Genomic DNA, 13,745 nt, shown 5'->3' on the forward strand with positions numbered 1-13,745 from the left:
TGTGATGCATGATCCTGGCATGTGTGATTATGTTTGGAAAGTGATAATTTGGCATTTTGTCTGGTTATCTTCTGTGTTACCGAGTCCCGGGCCGGTTATGTGAATATGCACATATGTGATATTGGCCGCTGGACCCTCGACCGCGGCGTGCCCGACATTGACTGCTGGACCCTTGACCGCGTCATGCCGGACGTGTGGCATTGACTGCTGGACCCTTGACCGCGTCTGCCGCACTTGTGATTATGCCGACATAGACCGCTAGACCCTTGACCGCGGTATGTCGAACTTGTGATAGAAAACCGCTGGATACTTGACCGCGGTATGTGTGATTGTGACCGCTGGACTTATGGCCGCGGAAATTGTGCGTTGATTCTTCTATGTGTGTGAAACAAAGATGTTTTCCAAAAGAAAGCAAACATTTTGTCATCCCGATTGCCGTGTTGATTTCTCCGGAACTTCTTTTGCCTGTTGTACGCCGGATACGACTCCTTAGTATGCTGGCTATTGTGCTCGCTTTCTATATATCGTATTTCAGTTGTGACTTTGCTTTCTGTGTTGTATGCTTTACATACTCAGTACATATTTCGTACTGACCCCCTCTTTTCGGGGGGCTGCGTTTCATGCCGCGCAGGTACTCCCAGGTGAGTTGAAGACAGTATAGAATATGTTCCAGTGCAGATGGCAAGCTCCATTTGTTCCCGGAGTGCTGCCGAGTCAGAGTTGGTATGTTATGCTTTCTAGATTACGTTAGAGACTTTGCATACAGCGTCGTGGGTATTGGTTGTCAGTCTGTAAGCGGCTCCGTCAGCCAAAATGTCGGTCTGTGTTATGTACTGAATTTTGTATGATTATTGATTCGTTATGCTTGGAAGCTACGTGAAAGAATATTTCTGGAAAAAAAAAATTTACGATGTATTTCATCTCATTTGATTTGAAAAGTTTGACATGATTTTATGTGCAGCAAGTGTCTGAGGGTTCGCTTGGCCCTAGGTAAGGGTCGGGTGCCCATCACACCCTAGCGGAATTAGGGTGTGACACATTTAATATAATAAGTTTATTTGAAGGTGAAGCTACAAAAGTAAGGTTACCTATGATTTGTTGATTTTGTAAGAAATTTGTTATCATATTTCTTCATTGCCATTGCCAATTCTCACTTTTCCATCCAAGTTTCAAACACTACAAATAAAAAAATTAATGAATTCTATAATCCAAAGTACTATGGTTGTTCTAAGATCCGAAAACCAACTTAAAAAACTAAATGCTTAAAATAAAGCTTCTTTTTATTTTTAGCTAATATGATTGGAAAAGTAATTACGCAATATGACCTGCACTGACATAAAAAAATAATAAAGAAGATAACTTATGATATAAATTACCCAAAGATATTGATGAAAAATTACTATATCTTTATCATTTCCCACACATTTGTAGCACTATAAAACACAATGAAAATAAAAAAATAATTTGGAAAAAATGGAGATTCTTTTAACAAATTGTAACGACCCGTTTCGTCTTTACTGTGAATTTCGAGGTAATCCGCAACTCTGACTCCTTAAAAATGTTTTCGTTCAGTTATATTCCTGGAAATCGCTAAATTCAATCGAACCTGTTGTACGCATCACGTGAGAGCTTGAAATTTGGGCCACCAGGTCCAGTTGGGCCGCCGCAGCTGCTGGAAAGGCGCTACAGCGGTGGCACTGTAGCGGTGCTCTCACTGCCAAGGTGGCAAGTGTGTTGGCCAGTTACCTGCCATGGTGGTCACTCAGCCACCCTAGCGGCACCGTCGAAGCGGTTCCCATACCGCTGGAGCGGTTACGTACAGTGAAAATCCCTATTTAAGACTTCGTTTCGGGAATTGGCCCCATTTTCTCAAAAACCCTAAAGTCCAGCTGCCCTCTAGTCATTTTGGGAGCCTAAAATCAGATTTTGTTGGGAATGAAAATCCTCCTATGCTCTCCTAATTCCTCCATTCAATAGTAAATTGTTCCTAAAAGTCTTCACCAAGAGAGCTAATAAAATGGGTAAACCCTAGATGGGAAGGATGATTGGTTAACTTGTTCTTCATATGTAGTTCATTGCCTAGATTCCTAAATTCTTCCTAATGGTAAATTAGTTTTTCCATGAATCTTGGAAATGGGTTTTCTCAAGAAAAGAGTAAAAAATGGCAACTAGGTCTAGAAATAACTCCGTATGGTTAGGAAAATAGTTCTTTTGGTAATAGAAGCCTAGAAATCTAAGGGTGGTTCAAATTCCTAATTTTTCCTTTTCAATCCGAAATCCCTTCCAAGTGTGTTAATGGTGATTCCTATCCTTGGCTCTCATGAGCATTCCAAGTTCCTTCGTTCGGGTTACAACGTGATGGAAGAATTGAAGGTCTTCGGATGTTCATGGTACCCGCTTGACCTTCAGGTTGGTTACGACTTCCTTTTTGGTAGACTCCGGTTAGATTTACATATTCATGTATTAGAAAGAAATGGAGAATGCATGTATAGGTATTGGAGATTTGGGATGGATTCTTAGGATGGTACTGTTATGTAACTTTTGTGTTCGGTTTTGTGTCCTGTAGATTTCGTAGGATTCTTGTGTTGAATTTACTTGAATATCGGTGGATTGTTGTGACTTGGAAGTAGTTGTTGTTAATTATTTTCTATGCGCCTTGGTGAGGAATTCCGTAAGGTGTCCTAATTGGTTCTATGCTAATAATATTGAACCTGCTTGATATTGAAACGAGTAAAGTTACCAACAATCATGAAAGGGATTCTAGGCTGGGAATTAGGGAAGTCTTGTAAATAGACGATGAATTATCATGTATTAATTTGGTTAGATAGTAAGGAAGTGAAGTAATATGTTACGTGGCTTGATTGTTCTATTGTGTTGGCTTGATGCCACGTGTTGTTAGTAGACATTGGGAATTGTCGTTTCGTCTTGTTTGCGATATAGTAGTACCGTATGACTTGTGTAGTCTTTCATGATATTGTTGGCGCACCCATGTTGGTACTCGTGATATTGATCTGATCATTGATGATTGATTTGAGGATAGAGTTTCGTATGACTTGTGTAGTCTATCATAATATTGTTGGCGTACCCATGTTGGTACTTGAGATATTGATCTGATTGTTGATATTGACACATACATTGCACGCATTCTTATTCTTCATGATATATTGTTGATACACTTTTGGTACTTGATGAAACACTGTGATGAGTTGGGCTCGGTTTCTAAATTAGAGTGATGTGAGAGTCTGATATCCGATATTAGTCCCGGAATCGTGGATTGAGTGAGTGCATGGACTTCACGGGTTCCCCAGGGTGGTGCCGGTGAGACCCCCCCGTGGGCAAAGATTCGGGGTCTCGTTTGTCTGTTGGGCAAAGATTCGGGACGAGTGGCACTTAGACTTCGCGAGTCACCTTGGGTTATGCTACCAAGACATGGAGGTATTCCGTCCGGAGTACATGTGTGCACAATATTGCATGGCACTGCATTTGCATTCATACATTGTTGCATTGCATTACATCATAGCTTATATTGAGATGATTTGGTGCTGTACTTGTGATGTCAGTTTCTAGTTGGGTATATTGGAATTTGGTATAATTGGGTTTAGATGTTCTACTCAGGCGATGACGTGTACTTGGTTACGGTTATGGTTTCCTTATACTTGTTAATTTATCTCTTAGATCGTTCGTAGGATCAGTTATATGTTTGTCTTACAAAAGGATGTAGGATAAGGAATATCTTAATGATGAATGGGCTTCTGTACTAAGAATGAATGGCATAATTATATAGGACTAGAGTGAAACTATTGTGGAATTGATTGGTGGATATTAGAGAAGGGTTTGCATGATTAAAAGAATCGTGATGTTATAACGAGTAGTAAATAGATGTATGGCATTGATCTAGTTGCTTATCCTGCTTATTTGTGAATTCTTTTGCTGATATGTGTTGCTAACCATTGTCGGCCTATGATGCTTACTCAGTACGTGTTAATTGTGCTGATACTACTCCTGCTACATCCCTTTTGGGGTGTCGAATGTTTTAGGTAATTGATTGCAATACGTTAGGAGATGCACGGTACTTATCGTGAAGATCTCCTCCCATTTCATTTCGGGATGGAGGCTTAGTCTTGGAGTTGAATTCCATTCTTAAATTTACATTAATCGCTCTTGCACTAGGCTAGACCAGGTCGTGGGAATCGGAATGAGTCATGTAATTATTTAATTGTTGTAAGCATTTTTAAATCTTGAGTTTATATAATTATTTGGTTTCTGCTATTAGTTATATATATTGGATTAAATGAATTGTTCCTTGATTTTAAGGTGTTAATTGATTAAGGGTTCGCTTATTGAGGATAGAAAGGTAGGTGCCCGCGCGATCCTAAATTGGGTCGTGACAACTTGGTATCAGAGCCTAGGTTACCGGCCTCACAGGTACAAGAGCAATACCTAGTAGAGTCTAGTGGAATGGTATGTAGACATCCGTGCCCATCCATGGGAGGCTATAGGGCATTTAGAAAATTTCTCCTCTTTCTTTCAAATCGTGCTACTTCGGTCAAATTGTTATCTCGGTGGATTCAATTGGTACCTGGGCGGTTCCAATTGGTATCTACGCAGGAGAGCGTGTTACATCGCTGTTTCGACTTAGTTTGTGTGAGGACCTTATTTGATTTGTTCCATGAGTGCAAATTGTTGAAAAATGTTAAGTGTTACCATTCAGTGGTACCACCACCGAGGTCCTTTAGCCGCTGTGATGGCACCGCTATGGCGGCGTCTCCATCGCTGTAGCGGTTTACCCAGTTCCCTTTCGACCGTTATGTGGTCCTTTTTACAGCTGAAGTGGGGCCGCTATAGCGGTCTGAGAGACCGCAGAAGCAGCGTGCCTGAGAATGTGAGACCTGCCCCTTCCCTGTTTTTCATTTCCCTCCCCTGTTCTTAATACAGCCCAAACAGAATGCACAACAAAAAGTTTACAAATCGCAATCACATAAAACAAGCCCAACAAGGGGAGGAAATCATTCAAACACTTATTACAACCCAAATTAGTTGAAAAACCAAAAAGGAATGGCCAAAACAGAAGACCAAACCACAAATCCAAACAAGAGAAAACTAACAGAAATTGTTGCAAACATCTAAGCCAATAAGGCAAACCAAATGAAAATTTTCTGAAAAGTAGAAAGCCCTACAAGGGCAACCAAGAATAAATATGAAGGGGAAAGGGGAGTCTCTAGGCCACCAGCATACTGGTCGCACCATCATCATCCGAGCTGCCACCATCAGCATCTGCAAATCCACCGTGGCGAACATCCTCTCGGGGCACACTCTTGAAGGAGTACTGCTCAGAGTCATCATTTTCCTCCACTGGCATCGGCACATTAGGGTACATGTTACCCCACATTCCCTTGATGCTCCTCCAAGACCTGATGTGAAGCTTGTTGCGTGACTTGTTCTTCATCTTCTCTCTGTCAAAGTCATTGCGAAGCTCATTGTGATTTTTAGCCAGCGTGGTATAGGCAGTCTGTAGGTTGGTGAGTGACTCACCCATCTTATTCTGGGTCTCAAAATACCCCTTTATCTCCTCCTGAGTGGGGCAGCTAGTGGCAGTTCCTGATGAACTGGACTCGTCAGAAGGCATGGACATTGTCCAGAACATGGCCATCATCTCATTAAAGTACGAATCCATGCGCTTAAAAGGGCCCTGGATACGAGGAGCCTCTGTCTCAGCACCATCTTCAGCCCCAGTTTCAGCCCCGGCTCCACTTCCCCCTTCACCTACATTGTCCACCTTCCTCCTCTTTCGGTTGACGATCACAGTACCGTAACCCTTCACCCGTAATGGATGAGAAGGAGCATCAGAGTGGACCCAGTCATCATCATCCTCCTCAGGAATCTTAGCCCTCCGGCATAAGAAAGCAATCAAAGATGGGAACATTAAGCTCCCTCCACCATTCTCCAGAAAATCTTCCCACTCCACAATAATCTGCGCCCCCACATTTACAGGTATGTCGGCGAGGACGCAAACAACAACAAGTTCACAAGCATAGGTCACATCATGGGTGTTCAAAGAGGGGCGGACCCGGCGACTAACAATGTGCAGCCATCTCTTGGCTTCAGTAGTAAAATGATCACTATATATCGCTCCCCTACCATGAGCCCAGAGGGTCTTCCCTATATCATCTGCATGTACTACTTGGGAGGCCAACCACATAAAGTCCTTCTCAGTTGTTTTCTACTCATAAGGCTCTTCCAAATGATTGTCTAATCTATAGACCCGATTGATAGCCCTTAACCCCACCTTCATTGGAGTACCCATCACTATGACCTCCGGGCTAGAAGAATCCTAATCAACTATAGGAAACATGACATAAAATTCCCTTATCCATGATTCGTTGCAATCGCCCGGATCTCTGACAAAACGAGTCCATTTTATCCTAAAACCCATTCCAGAAATCAGGAGCATGCCTTTCCACATTGGCCATGTCAAATCCCCGCTCTAACAGTAAAGGAACGGACTTCTAGATTAGGTGTAATCATTTTCTTTGACGAGTGGGGAGCTTATCATAAGCGAGCACCTCCTTGTTTTATGGTACCGCCTCTTGGTTTTGAGGTACCTTTTCCTGGTTTTGAGCCATTATGCCTGTAAAAGAATCAGTAATGTGTTAAACTCTTGTCTTATCAGTTTTATATCATTCCAATAGGAAACGACGTGAATAACTCGGTAAAAATCTATCCTAGCATGAGAGTGCATAGTTGCAGAATCTTCAGGTACCGATGTAGCGGTCTACAGATCGCCATACTGGTACCGCAATGACGGACCAAAGACCGTCACAGTGGTCTCGCACAATTCCCTGATGACCGCCACAGCGGCAACGCTACAGCGATCAGCTAACCGCTGTAGCAACATCGTCGTCCCTGACGAAACCTCAAATTTTCAAATTTCTAACCCCACTCTTCAAGTCAAAAACTTGTTTTTAAGCATGGATCGGTCAGGAAATCAGTGAGCATGAAGTTTTAAACCCATAGGAGTGCTATTCTAACAACAAATTAGCTCGAAATTTGAGAAAACTCCAAAAAACTTTTTCAAGAATTTCCTTTACTATGTTCAAGTTTTGCGGCTTAAATCAGTGCTATAACCACGCTATGTTCAAGGAGAAGGTTATCCTAATAATTAACTAGTTCCAATTACTCTTAAATTTTTCCTAGTGGTGTATCAACCCAAAACCGAAAACCCCCAACTTTGCGCTACAAAATCCCAACCTCCTAGGCTTGTTACTCCTAATTTCAGTTTTATTGTTTAACTAGGGAGTAAGGGGGAACAAATTTTTACCTTTTTTTTGAGACTTGATGGAGTGGATGGAAGTTGAAATTTCTTGCCTTGGGTCTTCCTTTTCTTCTTGGGGAAGAGAGAAAAATTGATAAATGGGGAGCCTTGCTTTGTCTTGAATAGGAAGAGTAAGGGTTTGGGAGAGTTTTAGTTAGAGTAGAATAGGAGTGGGGGTAGGAGATTTGAGTAAGGTAGAGAGGGTTTTCAATTATGTGAGAAGTGGGAAGTGAAGGGATAGGGGTTACTACCCCTTAATATTCTGCCCAGCGATTGGCCACTGTGGCGGTATCGTAGACGCTGCTGCGGCGACGCCATAGCGGTCAATAATGTCGTCATGGAAGCTACTTGCAAATTGTTGTGACAGCAGCAGTGGCCTATGTTGGCACTGTAGCGGTGCCGTCCCGGCGGTCTTCTAGCCGCTGGAGCGGTTTGGCCAATTCTGTCCATGAAGTTCTTGATACCTTTGGGTATGTTTTTTAGCCTTACGTCATATAGTGGACCTCTAGTTAATCGCTCATTGTCCTTGAGTTATTCTTATTCGATACCTTAGGAAGCTTATGCAATCCAGCGGACTCCTATTTGCTCGGGATTATAGTGCGAGTTATGAAAATAGGTGGTGATCACAAATATGGTGTGGATACGTGACCCGGAAAGGTTGAGTATAACCGGGTGATTTTCTGTTGAGTTATGTCTGAGTGCGATAAGTCATGAAAGGTTCCTCGGCTACGATATTCATCCTATTTCCTTCGGTAAATTCGAGATACGAGAGTAAGAATGTTCTATCATGTTACTGGCTGCTAATGTGTCAACCGTCAGCGCTTGTTCATTCCCTTGCCGTTCGAGGACGAACGGTTGTTCAATTGGTATCTGATGTAACGGCCCGTTTCGTCAATACTGTGAATTTCGAGGAAACTCGCAACTCTGACTCCTTAAAAATGTTTTCGTTCAGTTATATTCCTGAAAATCACTAATTCAATCGAACCCGTTGTACGCATAGTGTGAGAGCTTGAAATTTGGGCCACCATTCCCAGTTGGGCCGCCAAAGTGGCTGGAAAGGCGCAACAGTGGTGGCGCTGTAGCAGTGCTCTCACCACCAAGGAGGAAATTGTGTTGGCTAGTTGGCGGCCACTCAGCTACCTTAGCGGCACCGCCAAAGCGGTTCCCATAACGCTGGAGCGGTTAGGTACAGTGAAAATCCCTATTTTAGACTTCATTTCAGGAATTGGCCCTATTTTCTCAAAAACCCTAAAGTTCAGCGGCCCTCTAGTCTTTTTGTGTCATGCCCCAAATCTGGGGTGGCGTGATCGACACTCGACGCCAAACTAGGCCCGAGCGAACAACTCTAAATTTGAAACTCTGGGGAATAGCTCCCTACTTAAGCTGGTAAGGCCTACCTGCACACAGACAATACCAACAAGCCGGCGAGGCCGCGATCTGGATATATATATATATATATATATATATATATATATATATATATATAAAAATACTGGTTATTTCATCTGAACTGGGCACACACACCCATTATATATATATATACAACTCAACCAGCCTACGAGGCTGCTATGGTCGTACAAAGCCAACAATATCCAAACAGACATATACAAGTTGACGAGGCTGTCACACAGACGCACTATATACAGTACTCGTCTACAAGCCTCTAGGGAATGCATGACTATACCACACAATCTGTAATCAAAAGGAGCGACTCCAAGGACCGGGTAACTCCGAACAAAAAGGGAGCTCACCAATCAGCTGATATTGTTATATCCCGTGTTTTCACACCTTTGGAAAATTGGAAATAATTTGGACTTGTATGAAATAAGGTCATAATTGAATTTATGTAACCCTTGAGTTGTTATGAAAGAATATTAATATGGAAGTGTCGAGGAACGCTAAGGGCAAATTTGAGATTTCGAAAATTAGTTTCGGGAATTACAAAACGGGAATTATAATCCATTGGGCCCAAATAATTGAAAGAAAAATTTGGGCCCAACTCAAATGGGGTGGCCGGCCAACATACTTGGCCCAAACCCAAGTCACATGGCAACCATGTGACAATTTAATTAAGGGGCTAGTATATACATTGGAAAGTTCAAGAAAAACTTAGAAGACAAGAAAAACAAAGCAAGAGAGGAGAAAGAGAAGAGGGTTTCGGGTTTGGAGTGCAAAAAATAAGCCACAAAAATCTTGCTTCAAAAATTCATATTTTGTGGTTTTCCTACTAATTTGGGTAGCCTCTTCAACTTGGTGTAGTTGTCTTGGAGGAAGAAGCACTTGGTTCCTCAATTTGATCACTAGTTCAAGTAAAGAAGACTAGAGAAAAAGGTAAGGATTCATTCCTTTTTATTGTGTTATGAAGTTTTGTTTGTGTTGTAGTATGTGAGAATGAGTTGATTGTATGAAAAAATAGAAGTTTACCAAGTGGATATGTATATAGGCATGTGGCCGTGTATATATATGTATGTGTATAATTGTAAGGTGTTGAATTTATATCATATTCTAGTTGTGGTTGGGATGAAATGCATCTTGGAAATGAAAATTGAATGAATTGGATAGTAGTTGGTAGTGGGGTGTTTGGCCGTGTGGTATGGGGTGTGTGGAATGGAAATGGATTAAGTTTGTCTAGTGTGTTAATTGTGTTATTGTGATTCTTGCAATGTAAATGAAAGTAAAACGATATGAGTTTGCTTTGAAATGGAATGTAGAAAACTTATGTCGTTTAAGTATGATTTTGCGACATTATGAAAATGAAGTTATTAGGTTGCAAATTATGACGGGTATTGATGAATTTGGAAGATGGAATCATGTTATGAATACGTAAGTCAAAGATTAGAAGTTTCGAATGCGTTATGACTTTGGCGGAAAGTTTGTATATTATGTATATCGTATGAATATCTTGTGGAAAACGATATGAAATGCTTTTAAACTATGTTGTGGTAATCTAGATGGATAATGAATGTGAAATTGTTGAGAATAGTTTGAAAGTTAAGGTTAAAGTAAAGGTTATGACATTATGTCGGCAAGTAGAACTAGTGTTGCCATATTGTGTTTCTAATGTTTGTTGTTGATGTTGATGTTGTTGCTTGGGTTGTTGTTGATGATTGTGAGCCGAGTTAAGTTCTCGGGGGTGCTATATGTATAGGGGAAGTGCTGCCGAAATTTCGGTAGACAAATAAGAGTTGAATTGAATTTGTAGCATCTATAACTTACAATTGGCAAACTTGACCATTTGCAGATTTTTGACGAAACGGGAAGTGAGTTTGGAAAGGCGTAAGGAGCTTGAAAGGTATGTAAAGCTACCCCGATCCTTCTTTTGGCATGTCTAAGTGTTTTAGGATCAGATTCGGGCCTCAAAAGACCTTCTTGGCCATCGGAATCCGCAAGAGAAAATCTCAGTTTTTCCTTCAGTAGAATTGAACCATTTTGATATGCTTTTCCTGAAAGTATGTAGACTTCCTCTAAACTCCTTGAAAAGCTATAGAATGTCCGTAGAACCTTTATAGGTGACCCCATAAGCTTAAAGGGCGTAATTTGAGCCCACCGCCTTGCTTGTTCCGAGGTGGGCCCGCTATTCCCGGTTTTGCCCTTAATGTACTAAAGTCCCCTTTTTTTGAACGATTTTTGAAAGAAACGTTTCGACTACCCTTTTAATTACCTAACTAATATGGTTTTAAATATTCCATTAAGTCTGATAAATTGTTTCGATACTCGAAACTCATTTACTATGATTCCTTCCGACTTCATCGAATCGGTTTGTCTTTGATATGCCTCATCGAGTCTATGGAAACATTTATGATATTTAACTTGCATTAGTTTCTCACGACTCTATTCGTGGATGCCCCAATGTTTCCCACACTGAGCCCGGGCCAGGATATGTTGTCAAGCGTAATCCCCTGCATTGTTCGCCGTGCCTCGATGTGAGGGGGCAGGTATATGCGTATATGGGTTTGTGGAGTATGCTGTGCCATGTACGTTTGTTCTGATATGATTTACTATGGCCATCTGATATGACATATTATGTTACGGGGTTATGCCCCTATTCTGATTCTTCTGTGTTGTGGCACCAGCGTCGGGAGGGTGGCCACGTTCTGTCTGCCGAGTCCCTTGGCAGGGGCCGGATTTGATATGACATATGTTCGGTACACACTCTGCATGTTTTGGAAATATGTATCTGACACTTTGGATTTTCCGTTTACTTTCTGTATGTTCTGCACCAGTTATGATTTTGTTTCTGCAACTCAGGCTTTACATATTCAGTACATATTTCGTACTGACCCCCTTTCTTCGGGGGCTGCGTTTTCATGCCGCGCAGGTACCGACGACAGGTATGCTGATCCGTCTGCTTAGGATCTCATTCTGCTATCCTTGGAGCGCTATTTTATTCAGAGCCATCTTTTCGTATAGTCTGTCACTTCTATGTATGTATATTCTCGTTCATGGGTACGGCGGGGCCCTGTCCCGTCATATGATTCTGTCGGTTTGTTAGAGGTCTGTGGACATGTTGTGGGTCGGGATCTTTCTGTACAGTTGGGTCGTGACAAAAGTGGTATCAGAGCGGTTCGTCCTCGGAATGTCTACAGACCGTGTCTAGTAGAGTCTTGTTTATCGGTGTGTTGTGCACCATACCTATAAACAGGAGGCTACAGGGCATTTAGGATACTACCCTTCTTTCTGTCTTAGATCGTGCGATAGAGCTGTGTTATCAGGATGATTCCTCCCTAACGAATTGTTACATTTGCAGTTATGCCTCCAAAAAAGGCGACAGCGGCCCAAAAGGCCAAGGCAGTAGCTGTGGGAGAGACTAGTCGGACCCAGAGGGTTACTAGGGCCCATGCTCATATTTCTCCTGATATTTTGCCCCTGGCAGAGGGCTCTTCCACCCCGCCACACGTAGAGGATATTGGAGCAGCAGCGGCTGCAGGTCGAGGGGCGGCTCCACCGCCAGCTCCCGAGATTCCAGTACCTGAGCCTCCAGCTCCACGGCCAGGGACTGAGGATCAGACTATGAGAGAGGCAGTCCAGCTATTGACTAGACTTGTGGCAGGACAGGTTCAGGGGCACGAACTGGGAGGTGACCGGGCTTACAGGCGTGACAGTTCGAGAGCCCGTGAGTTCTTGACTTGTGGCCCTCCAGAGTTCTTCGGGACAAAGCCCGAGGAGGATCCCGAGGAGTTCATCAGGAAGATGCGGCGCACCTTACAGTTTATTAATGCTTCCGCGACAGAGTCAGTCACATTGGCTTCTTACCGGTTGTATGATATAGCGGCAAATTGTTACGAGTCATGGGAGTTATCCAGAGGCGACGACGCTCCCCCAGCAGTTTGGGATGATTTTTCTCAGGCTTTTCTTAGCCACTTTCTGCCTCCGGAGTTACGGCGGGCCAAGGCTGACAGATTCTTATTGCTGAGGCAGAGGGGTCGCAGTGTTCGAGAGTATAGTATGGAGTTCGACTCATTGGCCCGATACGCACCTGCTGTGGTAGCTACTATGACTGACAGGATGCACAGGTACATTATGGGGCTGGACCGTTATTTTGTCGATAGTTGCTTGGTATTGGCTGCTCAGCCCGGCATGGATATTGCCCGGATTCAGGCCCACACCCAGGGCATGGAGGACCGTCATAGGGAGCGTCAGCCTGATAGGAGCCAGGATCGGAGACAGCCCAAAAGGGCCAGATCATCTGGGTATTCTGGAGATTCTCGGGGCAGGCAGCCTCAGCAGCCTCAGCAGCCGCAGCAGCCTAGCAGACATCTATCCCAGCCGGCACAGAGCGCACCTCCACAGCCTACAGGTCGCAGATTTGATAGCCCAGGTTATTCAGGAGCAGGTCAGAGCTCCAGGGCTTCAGGTTCGCGGACAGACAGGGGTTCTGGTCAGACGAGGCCACCTAGGCCTCAGTGTTCTTATTGTGGCAGATACCATCCTGGGGAGTGCTACAGAGCCACCGGTGCATGTTTTTCTTGTGGCCGTCAGGGCCATTCTGTGAGAGATTGCCCGTATAAGGGTAGTTCGGGTGGTGCAGCGCAGCCTACCGGATCAGCCGCCGGGTCTTCATCTTCATCAGTGGCTATGCGCCCTACGGTGCCAGGCACTTCAGCACCAGCGGGTCGCGGCAGAGGCCGTGGTGGAGCTTCTAGTACTAGCGGTCCTTCGAACCGCATTTATGCTCTGTCCAGCCGCAAGGATCAGGAGGCATCGCCTAATGTCGTTACAGGTACATTATTGGTTTTCTCTCGGTCTGTGTATGCATTGATTGATCCAGGTTCGACTTTGTCATATATTTCGCCTCTGGTTGCTTGTAAAATTGGTATAACATCTGAACCTATAGAGCCGTTTGAGGTAGCCACACCGATTGGGGACTTTATTGTAGCAAAACAGGTATATAAGAACTGTTCTGTAATTGTATGTGGCCGTGACACTAAGGCAG

This window comes from Lycium barbarum, chromosome 7 (genome assembly GCF_019175385.1).
Source record: "Lycium barbarum isolate Lr01 chromosome 7, ASM1917538v2, whole genome shotgun sequence".
In the NCBI taxonomy this organism is placed as follows: domain Eukaryota; kingdom Viridiplantae; phylum Streptophyta; class Magnoliopsida; order Solanales; family Solanaceae; genus Lycium; species Lycium barbarum.